Source organism: Canis lupus, chromosome X (genome assembly GCF_003254725.2).
Source record: "Canis lupus dingo isolate Sandy chromosome X, ASM325472v2, whole genome shotgun sequence".
Lineage (NCBI taxonomy): Eukaryota > Metazoa > Chordata > Mammalia > Carnivora > Canidae > Canis > Canis lupus.
The window spans coordinates 16097696-16112787 of record NC_064281.1 but is presented as its reverse complement, the minus strand read 5'-3'; the positions used below and the strand labels follow the sequence as shown (position 1 = coordinate 16112787).

The 15092-nt window shown below is 34.3% G+C and overlaps 1 protein-coding gene across 11 annotated transcripts in view; it reads left to right on the top strand.

The window, feature by feature from the left end:
- RPS6KA3 (ribosomal protein S6 kinase A3) overlaps window positions 1–15092 on the top strand; it is a 112819-nt gene that overhangs the window by 12876 nt on the left and 84851 nt on the right. For 2 of the 11 annotated variants that reach the window (XM_025438321.3, XM_049107450.1), the window contains exons 2-3: window positions 11643–11736; window positions 12715–12751. The exons of 5 other annotated variants lie outside the window; for them this stretch is intronic. The gene's annotated coding sequence lies outside the window, so the exon portion shown is untranslated. Of the gene's footprint in view, window positions 1–11366; window positions 11484–11642; window positions 11737–12650; window positions 12752–15092 lie in introns of those variants that run through there. 4 more of the 11 variants (XM_035711676.2, XM_035711677.2, XM_025438328.3 and 1 more) reach the window with 4 other exon arrangements.

Here is a 15092-nt window from a genome sequence, read left to right as displayed (position 1 = left end):
GGAACTTCAGAAGAAAATTATGATCTATAATGTTACAGCAGTTTTCCATAGTGCATTTTTAAGCATAATGTGGAAGATTAGAAAGTAAATATTATTACCCCGACACCTAATAAAGTTCCTTTTAAAACACACATACACACACAAAGCAAATAAATGTTATTTTCAACATGAAAATCACTTAGAGGAGATTTCTGGTTCTCCCAAGTTGAAGGAATCCCATTCCTCTTAGGTCCTCTTTTACAACTAAAACCCTTAAACATAACACCTCAAGTACAGGAACACTCTGAAAGGTGGAAACAAGAAGGCAGACTGCCTACAGACTTTGAGACTCAAAGAATGACACAAATAGTGAGTTCCTTGGGTTATTTTTATTGCCTCCCGTATATCTTGGACAGGTCCTGTAAAAGCCTCTGACCTGAATCACCAATAGGCACAGACAAAAGGGGCTCCAAGAAAAGCCTGTTCTCTTTAGCCAAGTGAATCGGGGAAAGGGTAGCCTAACAATAGTAAATCTTTTTGGCAGTCCCCGCCCTACTGCAGCCAAACACCCCCAGAAAAATCCCACCCTACTCCAAAGAAGCAAGTGGCAGTGCTTGAATTCCTCCACTCAGTGATGTTGGCTGGGCAGATCAAGGACCTAAACTCTCATTCCCTGCCTAGCAAAAGCAGACAGCACTTTGATTCCCCCTGCTGGGTGGTTTTGGCAGGTTGGTCAGGAATTTGATTTTCCCTCACTGTCCCCCCTCCATCCCACTACCTGCAGAAGGAAGTGATTCTCTCACTAAGGTACCATCAGTGGGGTCCAGGAGCCAGTTGAGCCTCCACCCCAATCTGGAAGCAATGAGATTTAACAAGGTGGTATTAGGCAGGGGTAGTCCCCACTCCTGCCCTGAGCCTACACCTTCATCTAAAATCAACAAGGTGGTTGGACGTGGACTAGTCAACTCTGCTTCCCTTCTTTCCTGATGTCATTGGGGCCCAGTGGGTAGCTGAGCCCCCTCCTCCATCTGGCATCTACAAGGCAGAACAAAATGGTGGATGGCAGGGCTGGTTGGCACTCTACTTCCCCCTCTTCCCTTCCCTGTTAGCTGGGCCCTTAAGGAAGTTGAACTTTCCATTCTACCTTACAGCAAAAAGCAGTGTGAGTCAGCCTCTGCTTTTTTTCTTTCTTTCTTTTGTTTTTTAAAGATTTTATTTATTTATTCATGAGAGACACGGAGAGAGGCAGAGACATAGGTAGAGAGAGAAGCAGGCTCCCTGTGGGGAGCCTGATACAGAGCTCAATCCCAGGACCCTGGGATCACAACCCAAGCCAAAGGCAGATACAAAACCACTGAGCCACCCAGGTGCCCCTCTGCTGTCTCCCTGTTGTCAGTGTGATCCATCAGGGAACTGAGCTTGTACCCCTACTCAGAGGCAATGCAATGGTGTGGTACCCCACTTTTACTGGTACCAAGAATGGAGCTGAACTTCCATCTCACTCCTGTTCAGAAAAGCAAGAGTCCTTGCTCCACTTTTACCAGGGTGGTGTCAGTGGGACCCAGCAGGAAGCTGAACATACACATTCACCCTGCCCTTATACTACATCTCAACTAGTAGACTGCCTGCTAAAAAATGATTAAATAGGATCAAGAGTTTTATCTCCAAGATGTCCATTATGCAATTAAAGATCACTGTACTAAAAACCAAGAAAATCACAACATGAATGAGAAAAAAGTCAACAGATGCTAACACCAAGATGCTTCAGATGTTGCAGTTATCTGACAAGGTTTTTAAAGCAGCCATCATAAAAATGCTTCCATGAGCAATCACAAACACATTTGAATCAAGTTAAAAAAATTATCTTAGAAAAACAAAAGATATAAAGCAGAATATGGAAACTTTAGAGCTGAAAGATACAGTACCTGAAATAAACAATACATGAGCTTAATAGAAAAGTGAAGATAACAGGAAAACGTAAATTTGAAGATAGAGCAACAGAGATTACCTAATTTGAACAACAGAGAAAAGTGAGCCGATTAAAAAAAAAAAAAAAAGTCCTAGGAGCCTGGGGAACATTAACAAGAGATTTAACATCCATGTCGTCATAGTCCCAGAAAGTGGAGAAAAAGAGTGGACCTGAAGAAATAATGGCCTATACTTGCCCAATTTGGCAAGAGACAAAATCTACAGATGCAGAAACTGACTGAACCCCAAACAAGATAAACCCAAAGTAATCCATGCCCAGACAAATCAGAATCAGGCCTTTGGAAATGAGAGCGTGTTTAATGGGTATGGAGTTTCAATTTTGCAAGATGAAAATGTTTTGGATATTGGTGGCACAACAGTGTAAATATATTTAACACACTGAACTGTACACTAAAAAGTAAGATGGTAAATTTTATGTTGTATTTTACCACAATTTTTTAAAAAATGCTTAAACTAAAAGTAAAGCAGAGAATCTTGAATACAGCTAAAGAGAAATGAGCTACTACATATAAGGGAACAATGATTCAAATGACAACAGATCCTACATTAGAAACCATGGAAGCCAGGATGAAATGCACCATTTTTCAAGTGCTGAAAGAAAAAGATCAGCCCAGAATTCTATTCCCAGCAAAAACATCATTCAGGAATGAAGGTACATTCAAAACAGTCTCAGATGAAGAAAGGCTAGGAGAATTTGTCTATAGCAGATCCTGAAAGAATGACCACAGGTAGTTCTTCAAGCAGAAAGGAAATTTTAAAAGAAGGATCTGGAATATCAAGAGTAAAGGAACAATATGAATTATACACAGTCTTTTCCAGAAAATAGAAGAGGAAATACTTCATAATTCATTTTATGAGGCCAATATTGTCCTGAAACCAGGACCTAAAGACAGTACAGAAAAGAAAGCTATAGACCAGTATCCCTCAAGAACGTGAACACAGAATCCCCAAAATGCTAGCAAAAGAAATCAAGCAACATATGAAAAGAACTATACACTGTGATGAAATGGATTTTATTCCAAGGATATAAGATTGGTTCAGTATTTAAAAAATCAGTCCGTATAGTCCACCATATTAAAAAGGAAGAAAAATCACATTATATTGATAGTGCAGAAAATGCATTAAACTGAATTAAACATTCATAGTAAAAACTCATCAAACTAAGAATTCTTTATCAGTTTGCTAAAGAATATTTACACACACACACACACACACACACACACACACAAAGAAAAAACCCACATCATACTTAATGGTGAAAGACTGAATGCTTTCCCCTTAATATCAGGAACAAGACAAGAATGTCCATTCTCACTACTGCTATTCAACATAGTCCTGGAAGTTCTGAACAGTGTAATAGGCAAGAAAAGGAAATAATAAAAGACATACAGATTGGAAAGGAAGAAATAAGACTTTTACAAGTGATTTTGTAAATCCCAAGCGATCTACATAAAACTAGAAATGAGTTCAGAAAAGTTATATGATACAAGAACAGAATAAAAGAATAAATTATATTTCTGTATATTGGCAATGAATGTATGAAAACTGAAATGAAAAACATAGTACCATTTGTAATTGCTCAAAAAAAATACTTAGGTGTAAAACTAACAAAACATGTATAGGATGTGTATGCTGAAACTAAAAGTGCCAATAAAAGAAATCAAAGGTCAAAATCTATGGAAAGGGTACTGTGTTCATAGATTGAAGACTCAACATATTAAAGATGTCAGTTCTCCCCAAATTCTTCTAAAGGTTTAACACGAGCTTATTCTGAAAGTTATATGGAAAGATAAAGGAACTAAAATATCTAATATAGAAATAAAGTGGAAGGATCCAATTTTAAGACTTACTATATAGCTTCAGTAATCAAAACTGTAGTATTTTGTGGTATAAACGCAGAGGGGTGCCTGGATGGCTCAGTCATTTTGAGTGTCTGACTCTTGATCTCAGCTCAGGTCTTGATCTCAGGGTTGTGAATTCAATATAGAACACAAATAGACCCATACAAGTACAGCCAGTTGATTTTTATCAAAGATGCAAAAGCAATTCAATGGAAGAAGGATAAATGGGCTTTTCAGCAGTGGTGCTTGGAACAACTACATATCCGTGGGTGAAGCAACACCTCAACCTCACACCTTATACAAAAACTAATTGAAAATGTATCATGGGGGAATTAACAGTATACTTACCTTGATGAGCAACGAGTAACGTGTAGAATTGTTGAATCACTATACTGTATGCCTGAAACTAATATAACACTGTATGTTAACTGTAGTAGATTTAAAATAAAAAATAGGAGAAAACGTCTGCTAAAAAGATGCACACACAAAAAAACTCAAACAGGAAAATATCATGGATTTAAATGTAAAATATAAAACTTTTAGAATTTAAACCTCAAAGAAACTCTTCAGGATATTGGGCTAAATGAAGAATTCTTAGACCAAACACCAAAAACACTATCCATAAAAGAAAAAAATTAGACTTTATCAAAATTCAAAACATTTGCTCTATGAAAACAACCCTGTTAAGGCAATGGAAAGACAAGTAGGTTACAGAATGGGTAAAAATATTTGCAAACCTGTATCTGAGACAGGGCTTGTATTTAGACTATATAAAGAACTCTAAACAGTAACTTAAGGCAAACAATCCATTTAGAAATCTGACAAAAGAGATGAATAGGTATTTCACCAAAGAGGATATATAGATAGCAAATAAGCATATGAAAAGATATCAGCATGGTTAGCTATCAGGGAAATTAAAATCATCATGAGGTATGAGTCCTTGACTTTTGGAAGAGCCAAAATAAAAAATAGTGGGAATACTGAATGTTGGTGAGGATGTGGACATTGTAGATTTCATGCGTTGCTAGTGGGGGTATAAAATGATACAGCCTTTCTGGAAAATAGCTCGGCTCTTTCTTTTAAAACTAAGCATAAACTTACCGTATGACCCAACAGTCATACTCTAAGGCATTGATCCCAGAGAAATGTAAGGCATTGATCCCAGAGAAATGAAAAGTAATGTTCACACTGATGTCTGTACACAAATTTTTATAGCAGCTCTATTTTGTAATGTCCAAAATTTAGAAACCAAATGTCATTCAGTAGGTGAATGGTTAAATAAGTTGTGGTACATCCACACTGGAATGCTACTCAGCAACTTAAAAGGAATGTATTATTGATACATGTAACAATCTGGATGAATCTCAAGAGAATTCATACTCAGTGGGTAAAGTTACATATTGTGTGATTCCATTAACAAAACATTCTTGAAATGACAAAATTATAGAATGGTGACAAGACCAGGGTTAGAAAGAGAGCAGGAGGGAGGTGGGTGTGGTTATAAAGGGGGAGCACATAAGATCCTGGTGGTGATGAACTAAGTGTTTAGTATCTTTATAAGTGGTGTAAACACAGGAATCTATAATGTGATAAATTGGATAGAACACACACATGAGAACCTGTAAAACCATTGAAATCTGAATAAGGTCTGGGCTTTGTACTAGTATAAATTTCCTTGTTTTGACAGGAAGTTATGTAAGATGTGACCACTGGATTAAAGGTATATGGGACCTCTCTTTTACTTTTGCAACCTCCTATGAATCTATAATCATTTTTTACTTAAAAGTTAAAAAAAAGTCCGCACTAGATAAAATTCAATGTCTGTTCTCAATTAAAAACAGTAAAATGGGATTAAAATGGTGTCTTTAATGTGAGACTTTAAAAACAGTCTCAGACCAATAGCCAGTGTCATGCTTGATGGGGACATACTAAGTCAATCTCATTAAAACTGCCTGCTGTTTTCACCTCTATTTTATACTCTAGAAGAGTTTGCTAATACAATTAGTCAAGAAAATCAGAGTATTCAAAAGAATAGTAAAAAATTACTATTCATAGATGTTATAGTCATCTACTTAATCTAAGGAAGTCACTAAAAAGGTTCTTTAAAACTGATAGTCTAATAAGGTGGTATTATGCAAAAATATATTCAGAAATCAATAAATAGCTTTTCTAGGTAGAAATGGTAATGGAAAAAATCTCATTCAAAGTAGTAAATATTAAATTTTTGGAAATTAACGTAATAAGCAAAGGGCAGGAAGTAAATTTAAAAATTAGTTGCATTAAAGAATAATTTGAATAAATTGGAAGAAAAGCTATTGTTCTTTAAATTACTTTAAGAGTTAAGGCTTGTTTTTTTCCTTATTGTTTATTTTTTAAGAATTGAGGATAACATTCTGTCTTGAATGTTCCCAGATGTTTAGTTTTTTAAAAGTTTCTTAGGCTTCTTTTAGTTATTTTATAGTTTATCTGAACAATTAATACTAACAATTTTTAGTAAAATGAACTTATTGATGGTGATAATAGCATAGCATTATCTTAATATACTTAATATATGTGCAGCTAGAATTAATCATGGAGCTATAATTAGAAACTTTGACTGTTTTTTCAGAAGTAAACCCTGATGCCAGGTTGTGTTTATATATACTTATGGTAATTTTTAAATACGCATACACATTTTTAATGAGTAATTTGGATTATTATTTCCTAAGTAAATTCAACTCCAAGCTTGTCTAAAACACTTTGTATTAAGATACAGTTAATAAAACACAAATAGGAATTTTGCTTGGATGTTAAGCTCTAATTTATTGTGTATTTGAGCAAATCCCATTCTGTTTCATTTTACTACGTACAAGTTATTGCGGTCTTCTTTTTGTTCATAAGAATGTTGATAAGACTGTATCTAACTTTAAGTGATTGTTAACCATTACATTATTGGTGACATATATTGGGTTCAGGTCAGCAAACATTCAAGCACCACTTGTTTTTATCAATGAGGAAACAGATTCAGGTCATTTTGCCACAGTCACATAACAAAAACTTGGGCTTTTAAAGCCCTTCATCATGGTTTTTCTGTTTTAGATAGGAGGGCTCCATTAAGCCTCTGGAAACCAGAAGAAATCATTAGACTTATTCCTGAGACTCTTAAATTAGCTAACCCAAGTAATGCATTAAAGAGTTACCTAGTACTAAAATTTTTAGCCTTCAAAATGGAAGTGGTCCCATTAAGATAAGAGACTCCTCAGAATCCCCTCACATATTTGTATTTGTCATTTCCTCTGGCAAGGCGAGCAGGAGGAAAGAGAAGCTAACATTGAACACTCAAAGACACTGGGCTTTACCACAACCTCCAGCATAACTAGTATCCAAATCTTATAGATTAGAAAACTGAGGCTCATGTTAAGTAACTTGCCCAAAATCACACCTATAATAAAGGGCAAAGTCAGGTTTTGAAGCTTAATATGTTGGATTCCAAAGCCGAAGATGTTTTCTCTACATTGTGATTTCCCAGACTTGTCTAATCACAGGAATCATCTAAAGTGCCTGTTTAAAAAATGAAATGAAATGCCATGGGGATCGCTGGGTGGCTCAGCGGTTTGGCGCCTGCCTTCGGCTCAGGGCATGATCCTGGAGTACCGGGATGAAGTCCCACATCGGGCTTCTTGCATGGAGCCTGGTTCTCCCTCTGCCTGTGTCTCTGCCTGTGTCTCTCATGAATAAATAAATAAAATCTTAAAAAAAAAGAGAAAGAAATGCCATGGGGCCATGGGGCTTCTGAATTTCTGATTCAGTTTGGGATAAGACCTGGTAATGTATCATTACCAGGAATCTTAGGTGATTCTGATCATCACACAGGTTTGGAAAATACTACCAACTCCATTAGAGTACTGAGTTGGGACTTGAAGGCATTAGGAAGGCAGGAATAGGTTTGGGAATAGATAGAGGAGCTTAAAAAAACATGTTGACACTTAATGAGTTACCAACACTAGTGAAATAAGAATAGTAAAATTTGGGGCACCTGGCTGGGTCTTGATCTCGGATTTGTAAGTTTGAGCCTCATGTTGGATGTAGAAATTACTTGAAAATAAAATCTTAAAAGAATAGTAAAATTGGATTGTGAAAATTATAAAATTGCTTTAGGTTCCTTACTCTGCACAGAAAAACAATGTCTTTTTTTCTTTTTCTTAGTACTTCTCTTTCAGGTGACAACAGTTACACAATCATTCTTTGACATTATCCTTGTTTATATTTGGGTACAAAGGCACTGCTGAAGGATGGCTAAAAGTGTATTTTGGATGCAGACAGGAAAGAAGGAATTAGACTCAGAAATAACATAAAGGTGCACCTGGGTGGCTCAGTCAGTTAAATGTCGACTCTTGATTTCTACTCAGGTCATGATCTCAGGGTTGTGAGATGGAGCCCCGAATCATTGGGCTCTGCTCTGGGGCGTGGAGCCTGCTTAAGATTCTCTCCCTCTCTGCCCTTCCCCTGCTCACAGGTGCACACATACAAACTCTCCTTTAAAAAAAGGAAAAAAAGAACATAAAAACAGCTTTAAATACAGAATCAATAATTTCCTCAGGTGTGAAAACTCTAGAAAATCTTAAATAACTTTAATCCTTTAAGTTTAAGGCTTAAAGTCACAAGATTATAACATTCTCAAGCTGCAAGAGCTCTTAGATAACCACATATTTTATGCATAAAGAAACCACAACTCAAGAGAGGCTTAAGGACTTGCCCACAGACCTGTGGCAAATTTTCAAATCCATGCTGGCCAAGGTTCCATCTAACTCTTTTGGATTGCAGATAAGTATCAGAAAATAGTGACTTTTCCACAGTCACACTGCTTTTTAGAAATAAGTTTACTGGCAAATCATATTTGCCAGTAATACCTTATATTCACTACTTTGTTTATCTAATTTTATAGTTTCTTCCTTCTTTACATGCCCTCTTGAGAGCGTGAATATATTCAAAGTGATTGTTTTTTAGGAGATTATGCTATTTGAAGTATCATGTCTGAATAACAATATGTTAGAAAAATGAACCATTACCTTCTTAGAATAGTGTATTTAATAAATGGACACTTTCAGAACATGTTGTGTTATGGAGGAACTCTAGTTTTCTCTACCTTTGATTACAAAATTTTATTTTATAGAGAAAAATGAGCAAAGGTAGATGTCTATACGTGAATTCTAACAGCATTTCTGTTTTAGGAGTATGAGCTTTGGATTCAGACTTGGGTTCAGTTATCTGCAAACCTAAGAGTTCTGTGATCTTGAACAAGTTATTAACAATTTTTTCTTCTCTGCTGTACAAAATAACCCATCTCATGGTTTATTAATGATTAATTGGAATGAATTGAGAGAAAAAAATGTAACAAGGCTAACATCGTATTTTGAACAAAATAAGCATTGCATAAGCGATGGCTGTGGTTATTTCCTTGAGCCAGTAGTTATTTACAAGAATGTTAATTTCTGAATGAGTGCCTTGGGTTTATTTCTTCACTTTCTTTATCATAATCAGAAAATATGATCTGTACAATTCCTACTTTGAAGAATTTTGTATTTACTTTATGGTCTAGACATACTCTTTATAATTTTTCATAGATACTTGAAATGAACCTATATTCTTTTTACATTCTAAAATTCAGTATCTACTCTATCTAATGTAAATTACTTCAAATGCTTTGTCCTTATTTTGTTCATTATGCTAGCTGATACTAGAATGCTAAAGCTTCCCCTCCTGTTTTGTGTTTGTTCATTTAATGTTATAGTCTCCAAAATATCTTTTGTGTTTTGTGGTTTGTCTGTGATTAAATGTTCAATACTATTTTGCATTTATTACTTTTAATGACTTGTTTGAAAAAATAACATGCTAATTATAGATCTGAAAATAGTAAAACATTTTTACTCTAAGAAATATCATTATTGAGTAGGGGTTTTAGATTCAGATTTGGGTTTGAATTTAGGCCCTGCTTATTAGCCTTAGGCTGATGTTAGACTTTTTTTTATTTGAGCACCTACTAAATAATTATTGAGCACCTACTTGTGCCAGGCATTTTGCTAGGGGCTAAGGATATAGTACTTAAAAAGATTGACCTACCCAACGTAGTTTAATTTCCCATTTGTAAATTAGTGATAATGCCTTGAAGAGTTGTTAGAAGCATCAGAGGTGATCCGATAGTACTTATCACTTGCCTGGTGTGTGCTAATTGCTCAGTAAATGATAGCAATTATTATCACTATATGTATTAAGAACTAATTACATTTTTAGTTCAAATCAGATGACCTTTCTAATTGGTTATAGGTTTTTGCCTCACATTTTATTTTTGGCCTCAATATTACAAACTCTTTATGTTCTTCTAGTCTTACTTGTTTTGTTTGTCTCTTTAAAGCAGTAAATAATTGTGTGGGCTTTTTAACCTTTTAAAAAATATAACCAGTGACTCTTAAAATTTTTATTATTAAGTATTTCAAACACACCAGATAAGAGAGAATTGTATAATGAGCCACCATATTCCTTTAACCCCGGAGAGATTGTCAATTTATGGCCAGTCTTGTTTATCTGTACTTTACTCATGCCCACACACACATTCTCTCTTCCCCTCCCTGGCTCCAGTGGATTATTTTGAAGCTAATCCTAGATACATCAATTCAGATGTAAATATTTCATTTATATTTCTTAAAAGGTAAAGACTTTTAAAAACACATAACCATTGTAACATGATCACTCATAAAAATGTCAATAATTCTGTAATAGCATTAAGTTCCAGTAAGATACTTTCTTTTAATTAGATACTTTAAACTTTACATTTCTTACATTATTTCTTTTGAAATGATTTCTGTCATCTTAAGTTTTTTTTCTTGTGGTTCTTTTCCTTCTGACATATGGATTATTTTTGTTTGAGGAGGTTATGAAATATTGAAAAAAGAATTATAGAGTTGGAAAGACTTGGATTTGAGTCTTGCTCTTGCCATTCACTAATTAACTTTGCTGAGCCTTGGTTTCCTCATCTGTAAAATAGGGGTGATTATACCTACCTCATGTTCTTAGGGTTGAATGTGATGCTTTCATAAAGTAGTTATTACAGTCTTTGCCAGTTATTATCTTCTAGTGATTTGGACTGCAATAAATAAATTGTTGGTTATCATATGGTTTCTCAAAACATTCCAAAATTTATATTTATTAGCTAACTACTAAAACTAGTGGTTTTCAGTAATCCTTTTAGGAAAAGAGAGAATTGAGAATCTTTTTCTCCCTTCTTCCACTACCTCTTTTATTTGAATCTACATTAATTTAGCCTGAGATTACAAATCTTACCTTTAACTAAGTTTTATATTGTTTATATACTTATATCAATTATTTACTCTTCCTTATAGACCCTTTCTCCATTAGTGGGGTTATTTTATTCATTTGTTTCTAAATATTAAGTTGGTGTCAGTATACTTCACTAGTTCTTCCCTACCTCAGTAGTCTTAAGTTCCTTTTTTTTTTTTTTTTTTTTTTTTTTTTTTTTTTTTAGTCTTAAGTTCTTATTTTGATTCTCTTTTAATGGTCTAGGACGTATCTTTGAACAATTTATGAAAAAAGATACTACCAGGATGGTGAAATTTTATAAGACTTTGCTGATCTAAGAATAATTTCCTGTGACCTTTGTACATGAAAAACTAGGACAAGGTATACAATTCTTAGATCATAACTTTTCCCTTTCAACTTTCTGTAAGTCATTACTTCATTGTCTTCTGGCATTTTATTGTTGCAGAGGAAAAATCTGAGGTCATTCTGATTTCAGTTCCTTTGAAAATAACCTATTTTTTTCTGCTTGTATGCTTGTAGGATTATATCTTTATCCTTGAAATTTAAAAACATTTGCCAGGACATGTCTTGGTGTTGATGATCTCTGTTGAACCTTCTCAGTCTCCAGTCTCAGGTATTTTTTTTTTCAGAACTGGAAAGTTTTCTTATACTTTTGATTGATTAAAATGCTCTGTTTTTTTCTTTAGGAACATCTGTTATCCATAGATTATTTCTATGTCTGTCCTCCATAGTTTTTTAATCTTTTCTTTCTTTTTTTTTCATTTATTCAAGTTTGTCCTCTGTGGCATGGATTCTGTTTCCTGCAGTGTCGATTCTAATATTTGCTATTCACAATGCAGATTTAATTTTGCTACTGTGTTTTCATTTCTTTATTCTTACCTCAACATACTCCTGTTTCATAAGCAGAATTCCCCTAAGGGGTACACTCCAAAAAACATAAGGTGGATTCAGGCCTAAAATGGATCTATTTTCTGAGGCCACAAACCACAGGACCAAACTGAAAACAAAAAGCTTCTGAAAGGGTCCTCTAAAACTTAAAAATGTAGATATAACCAGAGGTCATTTCTACCCTAGTCTAGAAAATACAGCAGTCTTGAGTATTAGCAGACCTTTAGTTGCTCAAGGAATAGCAAAGCAACCCATAAGGGCACCTTAACTAGAAATAATGGATTTTTCTGATTATATTAATTGCACTTTTTCTCATTATAAAAATAATAGATAATAAATGCATATAATTTTGAAAATACAGTACAAGAAGAAATTCCTATGACCCAGGTAACTACTGATAACATTTTATGTTTTGCCAGTTACATACACACATGTTGGGGGGGGGGGCATAAAATTGGGGTCATGCTATATAGTTTTGTATCCTTTATGATTTAATATATTACAAGCGTATTTTTGCATCATTAATTTTTTGAGGCCCTTATTTTAACCATTGCATAGTATTCCTACATATGAATAGATGTGTTATGATTTATTTAACCAGTCCCCTGTTGGTCATTTAGATTGTTTTCTATTTTTCAGTATAATGAGTATGATGAATATCACTGTACATAAGTCTTTATGCACATCTCTGATATTTCCTTAGGATAAATGAGGAGCTGATTCTTAATCCTGTCATATTGGTAAGGATTATATACATTCCTTATTAAGAATATAAAATGCTTGTTTCTTATTGTTTCATTGTGATTGCATAGAAGATTCTTTGGATTCTGAACAATTTGATGGTATCTGAACTGAAATTCAAGAGAGGTTTCTCATGCCTCATCCTCAACACCTTCATGGACTCCTATTGTATATGCTTTGGGCAGGAGAACAACTGCGGATGTCAGGGAGTTTGGAAGGCAAATATACTTGTGGGAACTTGAGGGTGGTTAAAAAAATATATACAGTCCTTGCTCATTCCTACAACCCGGTCTTCAAATTAGTACACCAGGGTTCTGGACCCTTTCTTTTCCTCCTCCCTTCCTATTATTTCAGGCTCTTATTCTCTGTGAGGAATTCTTTTCTCCCGATGTTCATATGTATATTTCGTTTCTACATAGGAGGATGTCAGATGATATTTCCTAGTAATCTCAAGGTACCATCGTCAGTCACAGATGATTTTTTTAGTTCTAGTATACTTGTATATGATGATCTCCTGTTGGACTCAAAGCATTTTTTAATGTATTTTATATTTTCTTTAAAGGCATCCAACAGTAACCTGAAACTGTGCATTGTTGTAACATACTATTACAACAAAACAATCTGTTTAATAAAGTTACTTAAAACAAAATTTTTATTTAGTAAAATATTCTTATTTTTAACATTTCAGAATTTTCCTTAAAATACTTGGGAATACTCTAGAAGTCCTGAAACCTTGGTTAAGAATTACTGGTTTGGATTGTTCATCCTTTTTAAACCAGAAAGATGATCTTAAGTGATAATTTCATACCACAACCTTAGAAGTTATTTTGAAAACAATTCTTGCTGAAATGCAAGCTAACAGTCTCCTTTGTCTGATTTGTTCTGATGAGACCCATATTGTATGTTATTTTAATTTTTGACTTTTACACATTTCAGACTAACAGAGTAAAGCATGATTAGTATTTCCTAACCTTTTCCAGTATTTCACATAATATTTGCATATGTACAATCTGCCAAGCTCTGCAGTTTTTTGGCCAGAAGGCATAATGGTGGGATGAGAGAGGATAAATACATTTGCCTCACTTTTAAACTATTCTTTTTTGTCTGTACTCATTCTTTGGCCACATTGTTTAAAAATATACTACACGTATGAATGATCTCTTTCACCCTGCGTGGTGGGAAATTGGCTGTATTAAGTGGTGAAATAAGTATCTCAGCACTCCCCTGTACTACTTCATTGCATTATATCTTTAGAAGTTAACTGTAGAAATGTATATATTACACAATTCAGGCAAAAGAGAGGGGACAGGAAGTAGCATTTACTGAGTATCTACTGTCCCTTGGTGGATCCATTTGAGTACAACATCCCTGTGAGGTAGATATTATGTGCATCTTATAGATGAAGAAACTAAGACTCAAAATGTTGAGCAACTCACCCAAGGTCAGGTAACTATAGCAGTAAGTGACAGAGCTGGGGTTTAAACCTGGTACTAGTGAGATGCAGACGACATTTTTTCTGCTTCTTAAAATTAAATAAGTTTTCTTATTCAATAGGTACTATTCCTTGAACTTTTGGAACTATAGAAATTGTGATATCGAGTCAGACTGATGGCCCATGTATCGTAATTCCTAGTGAAGCCAAGGGTCATTTTTCATAAAGGAAACTTATTAGTTGCATGAATAATTATGCTCATTTCTAATAGATAATACTTGAATCCTTGTTTTTATGAAATGATCAAAAGGTTTGTTGAAGTAAAAATGCTTTTTAAAGTAGATTTTTGTAAAGCTTCAATATGTAGAATAACATTGGCTTTTATATTTTCCTTAAATTGTTCAAAATTTTCAATCTTTGCTAAACTTAGAAAGGAAGTAGATATTTTGGCAAAAAGTAGAGCATAAACTACCTTTAGATCATGTTTCACTTCATTTTTTTTTAGATTGCCTTGTTTGTATATTACTGTTAACTGGCTGGGTGAGGAGTTTAGAAAAATATATTGTAAAATTTATGGATTACATGAAGATGAATATAAGGAAGAGGTTTATTAGCAGATTCAAAATCCATTTTATAGAAGCTGTAGCAATCCTATAGAGGATCAGAACTAGAAAAAGATGAATCAAAAACTTAAAATAAGGCTTTATTCGTGAGACTAAGTATATCAACAGGTATACAGGGCTTAGTTGCACTATAGAGAAGGCAAGTATTTAATCAACAGAAAACTTAGTATGACTCAGCAATGTGTTTTGGGCATTTCAAGAATAATGCATACGTGAACTGTATTAATATACAAGGGAGGTGATAGGCTCTTTACTCTGCATATGTCGTATCAAGGTTGGAATGTT